Here is a 12,588-nt window from a genome sequence, read left to right as displayed (position 1 = left end):
CAACAGACTGTGATCTACCCATTGTTGTTGGATCAAAGTTGTTGAGCTTTTTTGGGGAAGCCAAGTTGGTTGAGCTTTTTTTAGGGAGCAAATGAATAAATGGAACTGAATACATGAATGAATGGAACTGAATGAGCATTGCGATATACACAGAACGTAATCAAAAGTTGATTATATAAAACAGTTGAGGGTCCTGAATCCCCAGTCTGGTAGTCGAACTTAATCTGATGGCCCACTTTTTTGCTAGGAAGCAAAAGTTGCTGAGCTTTTTTAGGAAAGCCAAAATTGTAGAGCTTTTTTTTGGGGGGGGAGTACATCACTGAGTGGCCAGAGATCTACCAGGAACACCCCATGATCTACCAGTAGATCACGATCTACTTGTTGGACGTGCCTGCTATAAAACTTATGCATTGTACACTGTGGACTATTTTAGCAGCACATAGACAGCTTCAGTGGTGATGGCTCTAAATACCAGCTTTGTACAAGGAATTGTAAATCATATTCACTTGCTTGCAGTATGGAAAGTACGAGACTTTTATAACCTAATAAATCAGGGCTGCAAAGGTCAAGGGGAAGAATAATTTGAAGAGTGCAGCCTAACTGTTCCTGTTTAGGAAGTGTAATGTAAGTGCACCTTCACTTAAGAGAAAGTACAGTGGAAATAATATCAACCGTGAAATGCGATGTTAGTCTGTTTTTTTAGAATGTATAGTTTGTTTTTTTGCAGGGGAACTAGCTGCACTGCCCCAGATCCGGCGTTGCGGCACATATTGCAGTAATGAAGTCTTGAGGTTACCAATGCATTTTGGTCGGACAATTCCTGTTCAGGAATGACCATAGTTGGTGCACTTGGTGATGAGTCTGGGTGTCCTTGGGTCAAGGTGGATGATTCAGAGATACAGCTCTTATCTGAGCTACCCTCACTACTACTACAAAAATAAGAATGCATGTTGGTGTCATTCCAAGACTATTTTTTATATCTTCAGTGCTCTAGGGTTAATAGTGCACTAGAAAACTCAATTTTTTCTTATGACTGCCTAGTTAATATGAAGGCACAGGGGGGGGGAAAACACCATGGAGGTTAAGCAAATGCTTATTAAAAGGTCAGGATTTAATATCACGAGCCCTAAGGAAGCCAGACTATCCTCCGCCAGGGCCAGGGCTTTTTCAGTGATGGCTCCGACCTGGTGGAATGCTCTGTCCCACAAGACTAGGGCCCTGCAGGACTTGATCTCCTTCCAGGGCCTGTAAGACAGAGCTATTCCACCTGGCCTTCAATCTGAATTAGCCTGATCCTCTATTCCCTTTTCCCTTTCCTCTTCTATGAAGAAACCCTTTCTGGGACCCCACATTTAAATCCTTATTCACACACCTCCTTGATGGCCCTAGTAGGACCAACTTGGCCAGTTAGCCCTGGTTATCATTCAATGTCTACTGACTGGGTTTTTTTCCCCTCTTCCAAAAATGACCCCTGAATTTTAGAATTTTATTGATATTAATGCTGCATTTTATGTTGTATTCTATGCTGTTTTATGCTGGTTTTAAGTCGCATTTCAATCCATGTTTTATATTTGCTGTTAGCCACCCTGAGCCCGGTTTTTAAACCGGGAAGGGCGGGGTATAGATATAAATTTATTAATTTAGTATTATTAAAACTGAGTAGCAAACATATGTATGGTTTTTCTTTTTCAAGCAACTCCAAGAAAGCCTTATGAGTTTATCAGAAAAAAACTCATAATTATTTTCTTACTATTTTAATATAAGAAGCAAAGTGGTTAATGGATGCTCTGGCTAGAAGAAGCTAGCACATTAGAAAGAAACAACACAGCAGATTACATCAATGGTAGCCTAATTGTTGGTATTGTTAAGGATAAGGGAAGATGCAGCATATCTTAGATGGTTGCACTGCTCTAATCTCTCGGCCACCTTGCCCGGTTTCGGCAGGATCGCAGAGGGCGCTTAGGTGTGATCTCATCGATGGCCACCAAGAGCCGGTTATTCCAGTTCTCGACCAGCTCATCTAGTGAGCCGCCAGGGGGAGCAGGGGCCCGCAAGGCCCATCAGGATCCATCAGCCTTTGCGGGCAAGCCCAAATAGGCTCGCCACCCAAGCGGGGTAGGGGCCGGAAGTCAATCCTGGCTTTCAGAGTGTAGTGATCAGACCATGCTACTTCCACAATTGAGGACATGATCACATCTATACACACACCAAAGATCAAATCCAGCGTGGGGCCTAGTTGATGTGTGGGACCCAAAACAAACTGGGAGAGCCCTAATGTCACCATGGAAGGCACCTGATCTGGAACCCGTGAGGAGGGGGTGGCATCCACATGGACGTTTGATTCTGCTGTGAAGGAGCAACTGTGTGGTTTCATTGTATATTAAGTGACGTTTGGGTTATTGAACAAATAACTTTTTTATATAAAAAAGGAAAAAAGGAAAAGGAAAGCAAACCTTTGAAAAGTTTTGTAAGTACTGTAAACCATTTTTTGATTTACCAAATGTTTGGTCTATCTCTGTGCTAGCGAAGTGGGATAGCTTGGAAATGGGACATTTTGGGGCTCACTGAAAGGGCACATTTTAAAGCTCTAACAGCTTATATGTGACTTTAAATCTCTGCTGGGGTTCTCTCACCAAAGAGTACTTGTCCCAACCTTGGCTTCTACGATTCCAACACCCTCTGAACTGGGTAGCTGGGTTAGTCTGCTGCAGCAAAGTCAACAAAAAAACTTGTGGCAGCTTGAAGACTAACCATTGTATTTTTGGCAAAAGCTTTCATACACCATTTCATCATATGCAAAGATAGTCTCGCCCGCTGCACAACCCCTTATATTGGGAGTATGTCAGTTCATGTCCATTCAGAATTTTATTGTTCTGATACAGCTTTCCAAATGTTCCAAGTTCTTTGCAAAACGAACAGACAAAAGCCACATTCCGAGGCATATTGAGGAACTTTATGTCAAAGAAGGACGTTTCTACAAAACCTGACTTTCCTTAGTGTTAACTGTTGCATGCTGTAAACATCGCTTTAGAAATGCTGTCAATGAGAAGAAGGGGGCAGAGAGGAGGGAGGGAGGGAGGTTGGGAGGTTGGGGTGGTAATACTTAGTGTATATGTGGGGCATCACTTGGGCAGGTTCTCTTTCGAGAGACAATATGTCACGGTCCGGTCGGCGGACGTCAGGACCAGAGGCAAGATGGTGGTGTAGAAGCAGGAACAGGTGCAGGGCTGAGGGTCCAGCAGCAGGCAGTCGCAGGGTCAAGGAGCAAGGCAGAGGCGAAGGTCTGGGAGTCAAGGAGCAAGGCGTCGGCAAGGCAAGGGTCCAAGGGTCGAGGATCAAAGTGTCGGCAAGGCGAGGGTCCAAGGAACAAGGCGTCGGCAAGGCAAGGGTCCAAGGAGCAAGAGGCCAGAGGCAACCAGGCAGGGATAGTGTTGCTGTGGCAAAGAGCTGAAGGGAAATGCTGAGCTTTTATCCCTCCCAGCTCCTGCCACCAGGTGCAGTGAGGTATCAAGTGGTCTCACCTGAGTGACCACTCCTTGCCTCTCCAGCACAAGTTGAGGTCTTCACCTGAGTGGCCACTCCTTGCTTCTCCAGCACAAGCTGAGGCAGGCCCCAGTTCTGCAAAGCACTACATGCCCCAGAGCCTGACTCCTGCCCATACTCCTGACACAATGCACATAATTTTGTAAAATGCTGTCAAGGGAAAGCAGTGAGTTTTCAAACTATTTATTTGAAGCTGTTGGGTGCGGTCCTTAGGGAGCAAAGTGTCACCAGGATGCTGATATCACACAGCTCTGGTTCTCTATAATAGCTGAATCAGGAGAGGCTGCAAAAACTTTGGGCAGGTGTCCAGATGCAGTGGTAGACTGGGAAGACAAAGGTTCCCATGTTTGGGAAATTGGCAAGTTGGATGGGGGTTGCACTCCCTCTGAAGGAGCAAGTACTGGATACCTATTTGTCACTAGAGGTCCAGGTGTTCTCTGAGGCTAGGTGTGCCTTTGACCAGCTTAGTCAAAAGCCTCGCTCCCTTCGCTCACATCCGAAGGACCATGAGCCTCAAAAACCGTGGAAGATGTGGAAGTGCCGGGCTGAGCCTTCCAAACTGCTGAGCCAGAGACTCCAGCTCTGTATTAAACCTTGGATCTGATCCAATATTGGCCATAATTGCACCCAAGCGATCCAGCGTATGCTGGGGAACCGCTGGGGGAGGCGCTGAACGCAGTGACTGAGACGGGCCTCTAATCACCCTTTTGGAAGGGAGAGCAGGACTGGGATTCCTCTTAATAGGCATCCCGAAACCACCTTATTAAACGGGGAATTACAGAAAATACAGATGGAATTAAAAAGGTACCTCGCAATCAACATGGCGCTCCCGCCAAAACAAGATGGCGCTCCCGCCAAAATTAGCTGGGCTAACACCTCCCCTACTTGAAAAGAAGGTACAAAATTACGAATGGCGTTAAGATGGGGGGGGAGGGGTATCCCCAGCCCTAGGAAATTCCCCACCAGCCGCCAAGCAGAACAGTGGTGAAACTCAGCAATTCGCTCAGAGAGGGACTTTCTGCGATGCCCCAAAGTGATCGGCTAGACAGAATGCCAATATCGCAACAGACAAAATACCAATAAAATTTCCAAGCCCCGAAGTGCAGCCGGAACGGAGAAGGAAAGCAAAAGGCCACCGGAAAATTAAGCAGGCAGCAGCAACGCAGGCCCATCCTAGCCATAGAGGCTAGTGGCGCGGAGAACCATTGTGCCGGGCGCTGGAGGGCGCTGGAAGGGCGCCAAGTGAGCGCAGGGTTCCGGCAATCTGGCCAGGACTGCGCTCCTTCTCCGAGGACTCCGCACTGCGCCTCCTTCTCGTTTCCCCAGCGCTGGGTTCCGCTCAGTCGAGCTTTGCTACCAGTGTGCGCACAGCGCCCAAGCAGCTCTTGCTGGTCCCGCGGTGCATGTGCTGGTGGCGAAGCTTGACTGAGCGGAACCCAACGCTGGGGAAACGAGAAGGAGGCACAATGCGGAGTCCTCGGAGGTGGCCTCCCGCTGCTGCTGCGGTCCACTTGGCACTCCCAGGCCCTTGGAGAGGCTCTGGAGGGGGGCACTGGAGGGACCTAGCGCCAGGGCGCTGGATGGGCTTAAGACGGCCCTGGCGGCAAGCTCCGCAAACCGCGAGCACTCTAGGAGCCGAAGCCCTGTGGGGCGAAAGCCCCTATGGGGGGGAAGGGAAAGGCAAGGAAATGAAGGGAATTAACCAAGGAGGGAAGAATAACTACTGGGAGAATCTAGGGGGGAAAGGGGGGGGAGGAGAATAAAGGAAAAAGATCACCAGGACGATCCTTCGAAGGTAAATCGCTCTCTCTCTTGGTAGCACAGAGGACACGCTGTTAGCTTGTTCTGAATGGAAGCTCTGGGTCACATTCATGGGTATATATAGGTCCCTCAATCCATTTGGACTGCGCCCCATTGGCCAGATTGAACCCAACATCGAGGGACCTACTGATTGGATGCTGTGGCTGACCAATCTTACCCACCCACAACACAGGGTGTTGGTCTCCAGGTCTCACCGCAACACGTGCCCTCTTTGAGGGAGGACCCGATCTGTCTGAAACAATTGCTTTTTGTCTGTCAAAAGTCTTTCAAGGTCTATTTAGAGTTTTGGTAGTACAGAATGATTGAAGTTTTTCCATAGCTCAGTTACAAAACAAGAAAAATGAAGAACAAATGTCCTAAGTTGTTCTTCTACAGGCTGACATTTGCTACATTCATATGAACTTGACAGGAAACTAATTAAGCATGTAAGGTCATAATAACCATGGTCAGGGCTTAATAATAATAATAATAATAATAATAATAATATAATAATATATAATTTATTATTTATATCCCGCCCATCTGACTGGGTTTCCCCAGCCACTCTGGGCGGCTTCCAACAGAAAAATGAAATAAAATAATCTATTAAACGTTAAAAGCCTCCTTAAACTCAGTTCTGGCACCTCTCAGGCCAGAGAACAAGGGTAAGAGAACAAGGGAGGTGTTCATGGTGAGTCCCAACATCTCTTTTTCCAGAAAAATACCACTGACTATGGCTTCCATTTTTCTGTATGTATGGTCTACACAATTTCTGTTTGTCTACTACTAGACCTTGGCATAGAATTAACAACAAGCCAAAACAAATGGACATGTGAGGTGAGCCAGGATGGCAGAGTTTTCCAAACTGTGTGTCGGCTGCAGTGTGTAGGTGTCTGGCACTAATAATAATAATAATAATAATCAATAATCAATAATAACAATTTATTTCTACCCCGCCCATCCGGCTGGGTTTCCCCAGCCACTCTGGGCGGCTTCCAACAAAATATTAAAATACAATAGTCCTTCAGATATTAAAAGCTTCCCTAAACAGGGCTGCCTTCAGATGTCTCCTAAAAGTCTGCTAGTTGTTTTTTCCTTGACATCTGGTGGGAGGGTGTTCCACAGGCTGGGTGCCACTACCAAGAAGGCCCTCTGCCTGGTTCCCTGTAACCTCGCTAATCACAGTGAGGGAACCACCAGAAGGCCCTCAGAGCTGGACCTCAGTGTCTGGGTTGAACGATGGGGGTGGAGATGCTCCTTCAGGTAAACTGGGCTGAGACCGCTTTAAAGGTCAGCACCAACACTTTGAATTGTGCTCCCCGCTCTCCTCCTAGGGCTGGAAAGTAGAACTGAATTATGCCCTGCGAAATGATGCATGTCTAAAGAGTGTGCCACCAACATAAAAAGTTTGGAAAGCTCTGCAGTGTGGTGTGAGACAAAATCAGCCACCCCTAACCTGTGGGGATTGCCCCTCCCCACATGTTCCAAGCAGACTTTGATATTTTCTCCAGAGGCTTTTTTCTGCCTGGCCTGGGAGGCTGGCTGCTAGTAGTAATGGCAATGGGTTTATGGCATAGCCTCCCCACCAGGGGCGTAGGAAGAGGGGGGCGATGGGAGCGCAGCGCCCCTGGTTGCGTGATCCCGGCAGGCAGCGTGTCCTGCCCCCAGGATGCGTGTCAGCCCCGGTGTCGGAGCATGAAGCTCCGCCACTGCTCCCCGCAGAGTCTTGTCTAGTGCTTGCTTCATACCATGTTGTGTGACTTTAGATCGCTGCACCATGCTAAGTTCTTTTCATTTCCCCAGGTCTTTTGCATCCATTTCAGATTGTTAGATCTGCTTCAATCCACTTTTTCATTCTTGGCTTTTCAAGTTTTATTCTGCAATTGTTACTTGCCATAACAAAGTACAAAGTACTTTGTACTTTGTACTTGCCATAGTTATTTGTACTTTGTACTTTGTACTTGCCATAGTTATTGCATTTTTACCTGTTTGATTTCATGTTGTAAGGTGTGTTATCAGGTAGCAGGAAGCCTATCAGTGCTGTAAATGAGCACAGATAATAGGACAAAGACAATGGAGGTGGGATTTAAACTCAGAGGTTGAAGTCTACCAATATCCACTACACTGTGCTGATTGTCTAGCTGGGAGATTGAGAAGTTTCCGGTCAGGTGTATGAATCAAAAGGTTGCAAAACAAAAAACACAGAAAAAAATGATGAAATGAATGTAACAACTTATATCACTGTCACTACAAAAAATTGAGGGTGGGGGTGGCAACAGCAAAGAAGGTCATTGGATGGATCCATGACAACTTATATCATATGATCTTCATGATACAATAAAGAAGCTTAATTAACCACCTGGTTTTCCCACCAGCTGCAGCAAATAGTACGCAACCAATTTAATTTGAGTCACATAGCAAATCCCAGACTTTGTCAACATCTTTTTGCCATGTCAGTCCAGTAAAAAGTCGAGACACAGTGTGTTATCTACAGCTCTCATTTAATGGGCAGTTGAAAACAAGTGGGCGACACACACACATACCGTGTGAGAGAGAAGGAGAGAGCTTTGTGCACAATTATTGACTGATTCGGGATGCGGGTGGCGCTGTGGGTTAAACCACAGAGCCTAGGGCTTGCCGATCAGAAGGTCGGCAGTTCAAATCCCCGCAACGGCGTGAGCTCCCATTGTTCGGTCCCTGCTCCTGCCAACCTAGCAGTTCAAAAGCACGAAGTGCAAGTAGATAAATAGGTACCTCTGCAGCAGGAAGGTAAACGGCATTTCCGTGCGCTGCTCTGGTTCGCCAGAAGCGGCTTAGTCATGCTGGCCACATGACCCGGAAGCTGTACGCCGGCTCCCTCGGCCAATAACGCGAGATGAGCGCGCAACCCCAGAGTCGTCCGTGACTGGACCTAACGGTCAGGGGTCCCTTTACTGATTCAGACTCCAGAATACCAGCTTCTAAGCAGCTGCAGCCTGAAAATGTACCCTCTTTAAAGATTTTTTATAATAAGGAAACATCTGTTCATGGGTGTAATTCCTTTTGAACACTGTTTCTAGGTGACCGTTTTTGAACATGGTATTATTTTGAAAAACACACACGGTGTCATTTGTATTATTCCCATATGTAAATAAATGCCCTTGCCAAGATCGTTGCTTTATTTCCACGATTTATTATGTTCAACCACAGCCAACTCCCACCCCCAGTTAACTCCACATCTGCCGCACAAAACATCTTGGGACAGAGGGATGGTCATCTGAGAATTTCTGTAATTTTGTAAAAAGAAAACAAAAAGCCACCTCTCATCACTACGATTAGTTTCCCTGAAGTAGGGGCAGTAAAGGTCCTTAAAGCTGGTTATGGATCCCCCCCCCAAGGACTACAAATGGAGGTGCAAAACCTATTTTAGACTGAGGGCTGGATTCGAACCTGAAAAAAACTTCCAGCGGCTCCATTATAATCATGGGTGGAGCTAGAGGCAAAAATGAGTGGGGTGATTGTCTAATGATTTCCCCCCACCCCGGTATTTTACCTGCATATTAGGGGGAATTGTATGTAAAATGTACATAGAATCATAATGTGTAAGATATGTAAAGTCCATTGCTAAGAAATCACAGAAAATGGCAGGGTAGATTGAAATGACTTATAGGTGACATCAGATGATGTCACATGATTGGCAGTTGAGTAGAGTTTACTAGAAATGGTCTCATGGGCCATTTTGAGGGGTGTGGCAGCAGGCCTAAGTAGGTTCCTCACTACTGCTGCAAGGCTTGTTGACCCTGCAATTGCGTTCCCTATGTCATCTTACAAACAGAAATGTTGGCTGTGTGTGTCAATACATTTCTTCATTTTCCGCTTGAGATATCTAAAATTGCTTGGGTGGACCTAGAATTTATGTCCCTGACTATATATGTTTTCATTGTATCAAACCCCCCCAAATATTATTCTCATTTACTAATTTATATACCACTTGTATACCAAAATGGCTTTCCTACATTAATACTTTCCACAAGCCACTGACCTTTCTGTGATTTTTTGGGGGGGGTACCACCGAATGATGGCAAGATTCTAGGGGGTTCTAGAATTCTCCTGTGGAGAATTGAAGACATGGCGGAGACTGTTGTAGCTTTAAGAAATATGGCTTATTCACCTGTTTACAACTTCAGTCCTCATGGCAGGAGTCCAGATCTTACAGCATGGTCATCTCAAGCAGGACTGGTTCCCCATAGCAGTGCAGCCCTGGAGTCCAAGGCATCTCTCCAAGTCAGCCAGCCTTCAGCCAGCCTGCCCAATATGGATCTCTCCCCTTCTTCTCCCCAGCACACCTTGCCAAAGACTCCTTGTTCCTGCCAACTTGGCAACCTCTGTCTGCCCAGACCCAAGATTCCTATCAGATGGGCCATCAACACCTTTTGTCATGTTGATGCCTTTATCCCAGGTGAAGCTCTGGCTTGGAAAGGAACCTTAGCCTATATTTATCCACTGGCCTGCAATCTTCCCTTCAATACTCCAAATAACTGTGTTTAGTCGTTTAGTCATGTCCGACTCTTCATGACCCCATGGACCAGAGCACGCCAGACACTCCTGTCTTCCACTGCCTCCCGCAGTTTGGTCAAACTCATGTTTGTAGATTCAAGAACACTGTCCAGCCATCTCGTCCTCTGTCGTCCCCTTCTCCTTGTGCCCTCCATCTTTCCCAACATCAGGGTCTTTTCCAGGGAGTCTTCTCTTCTCATGAGGTGGCCAAAGTATTGGAGCCTCAGCTTCAGGATCTGTCCTTCCAGTGAGCACTCGGGGCTGATTTGCTTCAGAATGGATAGGTTTGATCTCCTTGCAGTCCATGGGACTCTCAAGAGTCTCCTCCAGCACCAAAATTCAAAAGCATCAATTGCAAATAACTACTATTTATTAATTTCTAGGGTTTGGGGGAGTCGCCCACCCCCCAGACTCACAACAATATAAAGCAAGGCATTTGTCTTAATAGACTTTGGCTTCTGTCGGTGGGTTGAGATACTAAAACTGGGTTAAAAGCCAAACTAATGTGCGTCAAACCAGGGGCACAACCACAATTTTATTTTTTTTGTTTTAATTACATCCTTTTAAGGTGAATGGGAGAAGGTAGAAGTGGAAAGATTGCGGGGTGGAGAGAGCTAAAGGCAAAGGGACAACAAAGTGAGGCACAGACATGTATTAAAACAGCAAAAACAGATCCATGTGACAGGTTGTGGTCATAGGTTGTGGTGGGCATGAACACTGTAGATCCATCCTGCTGTTATCTTTTATTGGAAGCCGGCTAGTTCTTCTCTTATAAGATCCCGTGGTTCAGCTCAGTCTTCCTATTTATCTAATAGAAATTGACTAGAGACTTTAAAATTTGCACGTAGGATGCTGGAGTGGTGGTTGTTTTGCAACCATTTTAAAATATTGGGATTATTATGCTTTGCTTCCACAACTGATCAATATATATGTGAAATAATTTGGCTAAAATGGGAGCCCACCAGGGTAAACTAGATTTGTGCTCTTCTTGCAGAAGCATATCTAAACCTATACATGTCAAGATTATTATTTTTCCAGTTAAGGGAAACGGCTGGCAATTTTCCAAAGCAAAAGGATATTTTAATAAAATATTCTGCCTTGCTGCATATTAAAAATATCATTGAAATTCTGTTCTCATGGGAAGGTTGGGTGGAAAATATTATCTCATGCATAGTATATGCAGCCCCACCCCACAAATCAATTTATTTTCCTCAACGACAAGCCCAAATCAGCACATTTTGAAATAACCTTCTGTTGTCTTAAGGAGGTTCTTATAAATCCCGCCCCATCCCCTGCGCAAGCAGTCGTGAAAAGCTTTTGAAGTTTTGCTGGCTCTCAGTCATCTAACACTGGGGTCCTCAAACGGTTGACCTCTGCATCTCCCTTGAGAGAGCTGGAAATCACGGAGGCCCCCCAGTCACAACATGGCTGCGCAGAGGCAAAGGCAAAATGATAACTGAGGTAGGCAGAGTTTGGTACAATCATTTTATATTGACATCCTATCCCTCTTGGGAAATTTATTTGCCAAAGTGATAAGCTCTGCCTCTCTTTTAAACCAGAACCAGTGAAGGCAGTTGCTGATAAGACAGAAGTACTGTTTTGTGGAGAGAGGGGGTAGGCAGGTGTGGAGGACTCCCTGGTCCTGAATGGGGTAACTGTGCCCCTGAAGGACCAGGTGCACAGCCTGGGAGTCATTTTGGACTCACAGCTGTCCATGCAGACCCAGGTTAATTCTGTGTCCAGGGAGGTTGTCTATCAGCTCCATCTGGTATGCAGGTTGAGACCCTACCTGCCCGCAGACTGTCTCGCCAGAGTGGTGCATGATGCTCTAGTTATCTCCCGCTTGGACTACTGCAATGTGCTCTACGTGGGGCTACCTTTGAAGGTGACTCAGAAACTACAACTAATCCAGAATACGGCAGCTAGACTGGTGACTGGGAGATGCCATTAAGACCATATAACCAGAGGCGGAGCAATGTTGGTGCTGTGGGGACAGCCTGCCCCGGGTGTCATCCTGAGAGGGATAACATTCAGCATGCCGCCCACTGTTGCCCCCGCTCCTGGCTGGAGGAGGCAGGCAGGCAGGCAGGGGAGAGGACGGGTGTCTTCCCTGAAGGGGGGTGACATTCAGCATGCCCACGACTCCCAAGCCTACAGCGAGTGGCGGCCTGACAGCTTGTCTGCATATAACACTGGTCCTGAAAGACTTACATTGGCTCCCGGTATATTTCTGAGCACAATTCAAAGTGTTGGTGCTGACCTTTAAAGCCCTAAATGGCCTCAGCCCAGTATACCTGAAGGAGCATCTCCACCCCCATCGTTCAGCCCGGACACCGAGGTCCAGCGCTGAGGACCTTCTGGCAGTTCCCTCACTGCGAGAAGCCAAGTTACAGGGAACCAGGCAGAGGGCCTTCTCAGGAGTGGCGCCTGCCCTGTGGAACGCCATCCCATCAGATGTCAAGGAAATAAACAACTATCTGACTTTTAAAAGACATCTGAAGGCAGCCCTGTTTAGGGAAGTTGTAAATGTTTGAAGTTTTATTCTGTTCTAATATTCTGTTGGGAGCCGCCCAGAGTGACTGGGGAAACCCAGCCAGATGGGTGGGGTATAAATAATAAAAAATTATGATGATGATGATGATGATGAATCTATGGTTTAGCTTTCTGCACACTGAATACCGACCCTCCATGTTGCTATTTTCCAGGGAC

The 12,588-nt window shown here is 46.5% G+C and overlaps 1 protein-coding gene across 12 annotated transcripts in view; it reads left to right on the top strand.

The window, feature by feature from the left end:
• The window catches only part of A4GALT (alpha 1,4-galactosyltransferase (P blood group)), a 41,728-nt gene that overhangs the window by 12,287 nt on the left and 16,853 nt on the right, over positions 1–12,588 (top strand). The window contains exon 1 of one of the 12 annotated variants that reach the window (XM_035137897.2): positions 5,861–11,340. The exons of the other annotated variants lie outside the window; for them this stretch is intronic. The gene's annotated coding sequence lies outside the window, so the exon portion shown is untranslated. Of the gene's footprint in view, positions 1–5,860; positions 11,341–12,588 lie in introns of those variants that run through there. 12 annotated transcript variants of the gene reach the window in all.

The sequence above is a fragment of the Zootoca vivipara genome, chromosome 5 (assembly GCF_963506605.1).
Source record: "Zootoca vivipara chromosome 5, rZooViv1.1, whole genome shotgun sequence".
Lineage (NCBI taxonomy): Eukaryota > Metazoa > Chordata > Lepidosauria > Squamata > Lacertidae > Zootoca > Zootoca vivipara.
Note: the sequence above shows the minus strand (reverse complement) of the source record. Positions and strands in the feature narration are given on the sequence as shown.